General features: G+C 46.3%; 1 non-coding gene across 1 annotated transcript; it reads right to left on the bottom strand.

The window, feature by feature from the left end:
* Window positions 1-8,179: 8,179 nt before the first annotated feature.
* On the bottom strand, window positions 8,180-8,286 carry LOC137205134 (U6 spliceosomal RNA). Its single transcript, XR_010933998.1, has one exon. It is a non-coding gene; the product is annotated as a U6 spliceosomal RNA (small nuclear RNA).
* Between the last annotated feature and the right edge of the window lie 563 nt (window positions 8,287-8,849).

The raw sequence follows: 8,849 nt of genomic DNA on the forward strand, positions 1-8,849 counted from the left end.
CACATGGGGCTTTCTTCAAGGCAGAACCTCAGAGGAATAAACATTGTGTTGTGGGGATTCGGAGAGAGAGATGAGGCTCTGTTCATTTACTCAGGGTGATCAGTGGAGACTGCATTGGAGGAGGCTGGAAATAAAGTAGGTTTCAAAGGTTGAAGGCAACTTTGGAAGATGGGAAGGAGATAAGGTAGGAAGGAGGTCATTGCCCAGAGAGAAACGCTGGAAATTCCTCATTCTCTGCTGGGAACATCCAACGGTCTAGTTTACCTGGTGTTTGAGGAGGCGTGGGGGGATCACATGGCATGGGTGGTGGCCGCAGTGCAGAGAGCGGAGGCATTTGTGTTTATTTCAGTAACAGTTTGGTGGCAGGAAGCCCTTGCCGCTACTCTTTTAACGTCTTGTATTCTGTGGAGCTGCTGAGTGCTCTTCAAAAATCTTTAATCACGTTTTAAGGGATTAAAAAACACAGAAATCACACAATTTTTTCCCTCCTCCCTTCAGACACATACCTTAGCAGCAAGAGATATATCCTTAAATATTTCCTCAGGAAAAATTAATGAAGTGCATTAAAACGGACCTTCTTTCAAGCTGTTCCCAACGAACTCATTTCATAGCCTTTATCGTGGCTTCCTTGCCATTGGGGAAATTTATCTAAGTTATTAAAAAAAAAATTCCCTACAATTCTCAGCTGAAAAATTGGCTTCTGTTTTTTCTACAGAGCTAACTCACCTGATTTGTCAGAACAGCTTGAAAATGAAGTGCTAACTGGTGGATTTTATTGAAAGGAAACCAAGTGGAACAACATATGTATTTTCTTAGGAAACTCACAGTCATGTGGTGTTCCTCGGGGTGAATTCTTTGTTATGAATTACAACCTGCTTACTGATGAGTTGTTAATAAAAAGTGGGCCTGCCGGGCCATTATTTTTTTCCACACAGTACACACAGTTTAGTTTTCTTTCTTTCTCTCTCTCTTTTTTTTTTAAAGTTTTCATTAATGTACTGAGTGTGAATAAATGTTTCTAATTTTTAATTGTTTGCCCTTCATCTGGACAATAATTTATTGCCAAATCTCACACTTGTCCATTATTAGCAGCCCTCCCCACAGGAGCACGCTTGAATTTTTCTTATCCCCCATCCTTTCTTGCCCCCCTCCCTGCCCGCAACCCACCGCCCTTTTTAAACTGAGGGAATGTGGGACCAGAAAGTTGCAGGATGGCAGGGATCTTGTGCGTGGAGGTCACATCCAAATCTGGGCTCACGGAAAGCTAGAGGTAACCCAAGCGCTCGTGGGTCTGTCCACGTTGCATTGTAAGGCCCAGCAGCTGGAGCTGTTTGGAGCTGAGAAAACAAGCTGAGGGAAAACTGTTGAGGCAAACTCGAAACAGATGGTAACCTGAGGTGGCAGGACAACTTTATTTAGCGTGGCAGTTCCACTTTATTTATTTATTTTACACGCGCATCTGGTCGCGCTGGGGCGCCTGTATGCATACTCGTTATTAGACTGTTAATAGTGGATCTGATTTGCCAGGGAATATGAGCAATTAAGTTCACTATGTATTCAAGTCGATTCTTACTTTAGGGGGCCTTTGTGAGGCATGTTAGTGGTTAGGGTTTTATGTGGAAAGGGTGTAGGAGCTGCCCGTTTGAAGCTCTAGTGGTGTGGAAAATGCGTATCTACAGTTAAGGATCTGAAAGTGGCCCCGCCACCGGAGAGCACGCCAAGTTGTCCATAAACGGCCAGCAGGATGCTACTGCATTGCGTTGCTGTGGATGCATTCTTGATTTTAGAAATATTTGGGGTTGCTCCTTTGTGGACAGGTGGACGGCGGGTCCGTCGCTGTTTTCATTGGTGGCGTGAGTACAGGTCTAGGGATGGGTTTGGAATGCTTAATTCATTGGCCCATGTGTCCTTTCTCCATCAATAGCTCCATCAACACTTAAAATTAGAAAAATCATTTTGTGATGGGAGAGAACGCGAGATGGAAACTTTCTTTGGCAAGAACAGAATAAAAAACTCAGACTGTTTTTTCTTTTAGTTCCTATTGGGTGTAATTCTCACCCTTCTGAATTTGATCTGGGTCTTAAATTTCTAAAAAACTGCAATCACTGTGGTGGTTTCCATTGAGTCGCCAGGGCTCGGTCTTTGGGACAGGTGGGTTCTTGCCTGATTTATAGCTAATTTTGCAGAATTGGGAAGCTTAGCTACTTTGAGTTGTCACCTGGAAATCTGACGAGTCTTATCATTACCCAGCAGATTCAGTTTTTCCAACCGCTGGGGGCTCATTCCCGATGTGTGCAGAGCTCTATCTGCTCTAAATGTACTGGTCATCCTGACCCTTGAATTAAATCCACAAGGAACTTGGTACAGAGGACATTGCATACGTGAGCAAGGCTGCCAGTTATATAGTCGCTGCTCACCTAAGAGCTCCAGAACTTGTCAGTAATGAAAATGTCACTGAAGTAAGATTATCGAAGTGTGTCCTAGTAAGAAGAGTGTGTGTGTGTGTGTGAACTAGACTCTTTAGGTATGTTATGGTGATGTGAAAAGGATAAACACCCTCTGTCTCTCAGCCAATAAGGACACTGCCCTTTTATGAATGAGAGCAGGCACTGCTTTGGTCTGAACTTAAGGGGCGCAGGCTGCCATTGCAAAGCTGGATGCTGCCAGGGAGTAGTAAGGATGACATGCAGGCATGTCACTCCTCTGGGAGTCTGTTTGCCTCTGCTGGTGCCCAGAAGACGGTGCTGTCATTACTAAGCAGGTCCTGCCCCGTGGCAGTATCACAGATGAGTGCCAGTTGGCTACTTGTTCAGCTGTAGATGTGGAATGAGAGAACAGAGACGAGAGACAAAGGAGCTGGGAACTTTCAACCCAGGACATTGATGTCAAAGTGTCATGGAATGTTTTACATCCAGGACAGTAGACATCTACAAAAATTCCATCCATTTTCACTGAGTCAGCGTCTGTTTAATCAGACCCACCATAGACGCACTTTCTTTTTCTCTAGACATTAGAGTTCTGAATAAACAAGGACTGTATCATGACTGGTTATGACCAGAATGTCATGTTCATTGCAGGAATCATACTCGATGGCTGGTGGGCTGACAAATCTCTCGCATCTCCAAACACTGAAAAGGAAAGAGTTTAGGCTTTGGGGTCCAACTGACTGGCTGTGTGATGATGAATAGATGAATTAACCTCTCTGAGCATCTAGAGAAACTCATCTAAAAATACTCCTGCCCCAGTTCTTGTGAGGATTAAACAAGATAATGAATGGAAAACACATAAAGATAATAAGAACTTAAGCAAACAGGCAAAATAATCAGTTTCTTCCCTCCCTTGTTCTTCTGTGGAAAATACTTGTTAAGGATTTAAGATTAGATCATATTTTATTCTGCTAACGTGTAGCCACGTGTGGAGTCTTCATGACTCTTTGAGCCAGATTTAGTCACAACTGGTCAAGGAAGGAGGTTTTCCTCAGCCACCAAAGCATGATGAAGCCTATTGGAACAGGGATCCATGTACTCTGAAGTCAACATGTCCTGATAATGAGGTTAAATGAATCCAGCCTTTTTTTTTGCGGTACGCAAGCCTCTCACTGTTGTGGCCTCTCCCGTTGCAGAGCACAGGCTCTGGACGTGCAGGCTCAGCGGCCATGGTTCACGGGCCCAGCCGCTCCGCGGCATGTGGGATACTCGCGGACCAGGGCACGAACCCGTGTCCCCTGCATCGGCAGGCGGACTCTCAACCACTGTGCCAGCAGGGAAGCCCCAGCCTTTTTTAAAATCACAATTCACATGAACAAATTGAGCAGTAAAATATATATTGCACGCACAGAGATGACTGTTAAAACCTCGCATCCCCTTTAAAGACAGAACAACATTACAGATGATAAAGGTCAAGCAAAGAAAGAATCGAAGTAGTGAGAAGCCTTTTGATCAGAGGTTCAAATACAATGAAGGAGGACCACTTCAATTACCTTTTCTTCTGAGCAAACGGGTGGACTGGTGTCACCTGTGATGCTTCCAACTAAACTTCTGCCTCCTTCAGTCCCTTCCCTGGAGGATAACTTAAAGAGTCTCTGCTTTCTCACTGAAGGCAACCTGCACTGGAAAAATTCTCTGCAGACATAATTATATACATTAACAAAATCCGTGCGTATGTGTTTGTGTGTGTGTGTGTGTTAAACCACACTTAATTCTTCCCTTTGGCCCTGATTTTTAGGACTCAAGCCCAGAACAATAGGAGCCTAGCACCTTACTGCATAATTTCTTTCATCTTGTTTATTTTTTAAAGCTTGTGAAAAAAAATTCCTGATCCCTTGAGTTCAAAGCACTCATATGTCCCCCATCTCCTAAAGGACTTTCTCCAGCCAGGCCTACAAATCCTCCTACACAGCCTGCTTGTTTGGCAGTGTGGATCAGCTGGTATCTGGCCCCCTCCTATCACCAGGGACTCTTCAAACCCCATAGTTCTCATCCCATCGGTGACATTCCCTCTCTGGGCAGGATTTTCTCTGTGTGTGCGTGCGTGTGTGAAAATCCAAGTTTTTACTATCTCTCTCATCGTCTCCAGGGGGAGTTCAGGCTTCCTGTTCTGTGTTTTTCACAAGTCTGGATATTTTCAGCTCCCACTATACAACTTTACACATTCCTTCGTCTGGATATCAGCTGTGGATCTGGGAACATAATGACGCATCTGAGTACATTTCTCAGATGAATAAAACTGGTGAAACTCCCAGCGTTTCCATCATGTCTTCACCAAAGGAAACTGCTGCTGTCCTAGGTGTCTCCAGCTTTCCCTCCTTGGTTCTGAGGGGTTGAAGGATGGGATGTGGTGAGGCGATGCATGTACAATCTCTCAGTGGGGTTGGAAATATTTTCTCTTCATTGAGGGACTACATATTCAGCTCAGTCCTTGGAGTTGGTAAACTGTTGAGGAAAGTTCAGCCGACTTCTAAACTTCGCCCCGGGCCAGCTTTTCTCAAGGTCTGCCCTGCCTGTCATAGTAAATGGGCATGGTTGTCAGTGCCAACGGTACCCTGGGAACAGTTGGCGTATCCTCTCTGTCATGAAGGTGGGCTGTGATGCAGCCAAACAGCCATCCTGCCAGCAGTGGCCAGAGTCAGTCTGGCGGGTCCACGTTTAGTGTTTAGTGTTTAGTGGATCCACAAACACATTGTGAGGAAGAAGAGTGATGGAGAAGGCTCAACACCGCCCCCTAGGGCTTGGTGCAAGTTGGAAGTCAGAACAAACCCCGAGGATATAACTGGACGCATTATTTCCAGAGGTCTTTTCAGACCAGGATTTTGCTTCCCTGCCACCCTTCCCCGCAAGAGATTGTAAAGACATATGATTTTCTACACACCATGTTTCTTCTCTTGTCTCTATTACAAGTATGACTCCCACTGGGCTTGTTTTACCCTGTTCTTAAAAAATGTTAATACCTAGCAAAATGTTATTTTCAGGGAACTATTATAGAGCAAAATCTAGATGGAATTAATAAACTCTCTGTTATTGGCTGACTTGTGTCTGTTCAAAATCATATGTTGAAATACGCCTAGTATCTCATAATATGACTGTATTTGGACATAGGTCTTTAAAGGAGTAATTAAGGTTAAATGAGGTTGGTGGGATGGGCTCTAATCCAATATGACTGGTGTCTTTACAGGAAGACGAGGTTCAGATACAGACATGCACAGAGGGAAGACCTTGTGAAGACACAGGGAAAGGCCATCTACCAGCCAGGGTGAGAGGCCTGGGAAGAAACTATATCTGCTGACAGCTTGGGACTTCCAGCCTCCAGATGGTGAGAAGTAAATTCCTGTTGTTTAAGCCACCCAGTCTTGGGTACTTTGTTATAACAGCTCTAGCAAACTAATACACTCGCCTTGAGAAAAAAAAATTTTGTTCAAAGGGTGCAAATTTACTGAAAACAAGTATATTGGCTTGGAAAACTCTTGAGTGTTTTTCTTGAAGTTTGTTTCCTCCTGAAGCTGCATTTTACAGGTAAAGTATAAACGTGCTAAAATTTCTTGAAAGATTTTTCTTATAAGAAGATCAGCTACGTTCCCCACCAACTTTCTAGCCTATGAATGCACTTAGCAGATTATTTATTTCTTCACTGATAGTAGAAAAATAAGCCTAGACAGAGTGCAGGCAAATGATCATACACTACAAAGGAATGAATTCAAATCAGTTCATTTTTCAGATATTTCAGGGGTTTAAAAACTGGCTTAGCTTGAAATAAAATCTCCCCCATGAAACATATCTAGAGGAATCATGTTCCCACTCAGACAACCTTTGTGTGGATCGTCAGTGGGAGTTTTATTCTTGTTTGTCCCCTGCCGTGTCCGACCATTCAGCACAGTCTATGTCATAGTGGGATTGCTTCCCTAGTCTGTGAGTTTCCATGTGGGAAACATCCCAAGACTACTTGTTTTCATTTTTTCCTTCTCTGGGAGAGACTGACAGAGCTAGGAGTTTGTAGAACCTATGCCCCCCCCCTTTAAGTTTACTTAGAAAAAGGAATTGACATTGGTTCCAAAGTGTGCCTTGCAAAATGCCCAGGGAACACACACTTCTGCTTGCCTCACACACGGCCAGAGCTCAGGAGGCTTCTCCCACCCCCTGAGTCTCAGCTGGGCAGCAGGGAGACCCTCCATCCCACTGGCAGACCTGTGGTTCCCATGGTCACCCAGAGGATGCAAGAGCAGAGTAGGGACGCATTGCCAAGGCGGCTAAAGGCTCGCGTAGCTGGCTGACGGGCAGGAAGGGCCTTCTCCCTTTCGCTTTGGTTTTATCACATCAGCCTCCTGCCCTCCTGTGGTCCATTAGCTGAGGAAGGGGCGTTGCAGTAATGCAGGGGGTGAAGGAAGGGAGTGAGGATAGTTACTATGGAAAGAGGCAAAACCAGATAAGAAAAGAGGACTCTTGGGGTGGAAGAGAAAATGGGCTGGGAAAAAGGACCCTGAATTAGAATTATTTTATGAGAAGTTTTAACCAGTTCCCAGAGGGGAATTCAATTCTGAGACAAGTGTTCTTATGAAAGGGATTTTCCTTGACTCTCGAAACACATGGGTTTGAACTGTAGGGTCCACTTACATGTGGATTTTTTTCAATAGTAAATACCACAGCCCTACACGATCCCCAGTTGCTTGATTCCCTGGATGTGGAAACCACAGATACGGAGGAACCATGGAAATGGAGGATTCCCAGATATGGAGGAATCGCATATATGGAGGGCTGACTATGATTTTCTGATTTTCTGATACTCTGATTTTCAACTGTGCAGAGGGCCCGCACCCCAACCCCGCACTGTGCAGGCTCAACTGTATTAGGAAGCATTCCCAGGGAAAGCCTGTAGGGGGATGGGAAAGCATGAATTCATGATTAGGGAGAGAGGGCAGGCAGTGGTGTAGTATTGGGCCAAGTCCCAAGGAGGGAAACCCTATTCCTTCTATATTTCTGTGTAACAAATTGCCCCAAACAACAATAAACTTTTATCACCTCTCAGAGTTTAAGTGGGTCAGGATATCAGGAGTGGCTTGGCTGGGCAGTGCCGGCTGGTGTGTCCTTGTGGTTGTAGCCACAGTATCAGTCAAGATCTCGGCAGGTTTACCTGGGGCGGGAGGATCATTTGCAAAGCAGCTCACTCACCAGGCTGGAGAGCTGGTGCTGGCTGTTGGTGGGAGGCCTCAGTTCCTCTCCACATGGGCCTCTCCCAGGACTGCTTGAGTGTCCTCCTGCTGTGTGAGTCCCCAGGTGTGTAGCCCAAGAGAGAAAGCCAGGCAGAAGCTATCCATTTCATGACCTAGCCTGGGACCACGACGAGCATCGTTTCCCCCATCTTCTGTTCTGCAGAAGCACTCAGGCTGGCCTTTATTTTATTTTTTATTTTTATTTTTTTTGTGGTACGCGGGCCTCTCACTGTTGTGGCCTCTCCCGCTGCGGAGCACAGGCTCCGGACGCGCAGGCTCAGCGGCCGTGGCTCACAGGCCCAGCCGCTCCGCGGCACATGGGATCCTCCCGGACCGGGGCACGAACCCGTGTCCCCTGCATCGGCAGGCGGACTCTCAACCACTGCGCCACCAGGGAAGCCGTGGGCTGGCCTTTATTTAAGAGGAAGGGAATTAGGCTCCACCTTTTTTTTTTTTTTTTTTGCGGTACGCGGGTCTCTCAAAAATATGGAATGCTTCACGAATTTGCGTGTCATCCTTGCGCGGGGGCCATGCTAATCTTCTCTGTATCGTTCCAATTTTAGTATATGTGCTGCCGAAGCGAGCACTAGGCTCGCTTGAAGGGAGGAGGGTCAAAGAATTTGTGGACATTTTAAAACTTTGGCTGTGTCCTGCAGGGAAACTCTGGAGATAACATAGTTTACCACCCCCCCCACCCCCCCACCCCCGCCCCCAGACTGGTCTCCATCAGGGGCCGGGGAGCTGGAATACTTGTTCTCTCCTACCTGCCCATCTTTGGATCCGGGCTGCCTGAAGTGGGAAGGGCTTCAATTCCCAGGCTCCCAAGGGCGGAGTCTGAGAACAGCCCTTGGAGGAGCGAGGCAGGTGCTGGCTGTGGAGGGTGAACCAGCCCCTTGCCCCGCCCCCATGGCAAGCAGGGCAGAGGGACCTGAGGGATGAGATGCGGCACGCTGACGAGGTCTTCCTTCCCTTTCTTGTGCGATTTCGTCTCTGAGCGGAATTCACTGTTGTCTCAGAGAGCCTGGGAGCAGATGTCGGAAAACTACATAATGAAATCAAATAGCAAAATAGAACCAGGCAGATGCTTGCCCAAAGAGAAGGGGAAGGAGATGGCTGGACACCAAGGGTTATTAATAGCACTCTGTACTTT

The sequence above is a fragment of the Pseudorca crassidens genome, chromosome 13, assembly GCF_039906515.1.
Source record: "Pseudorca crassidens isolate mPseCra1 chromosome 13, mPseCra1.hap1, whole genome shotgun sequence".
Taxonomy (NCBI): domain Eukaryota; kingdom Metazoa; phylum Chordata; class Mammalia; order Artiodactyla; family Delphinidae; genus Pseudorca; species Pseudorca crassidens.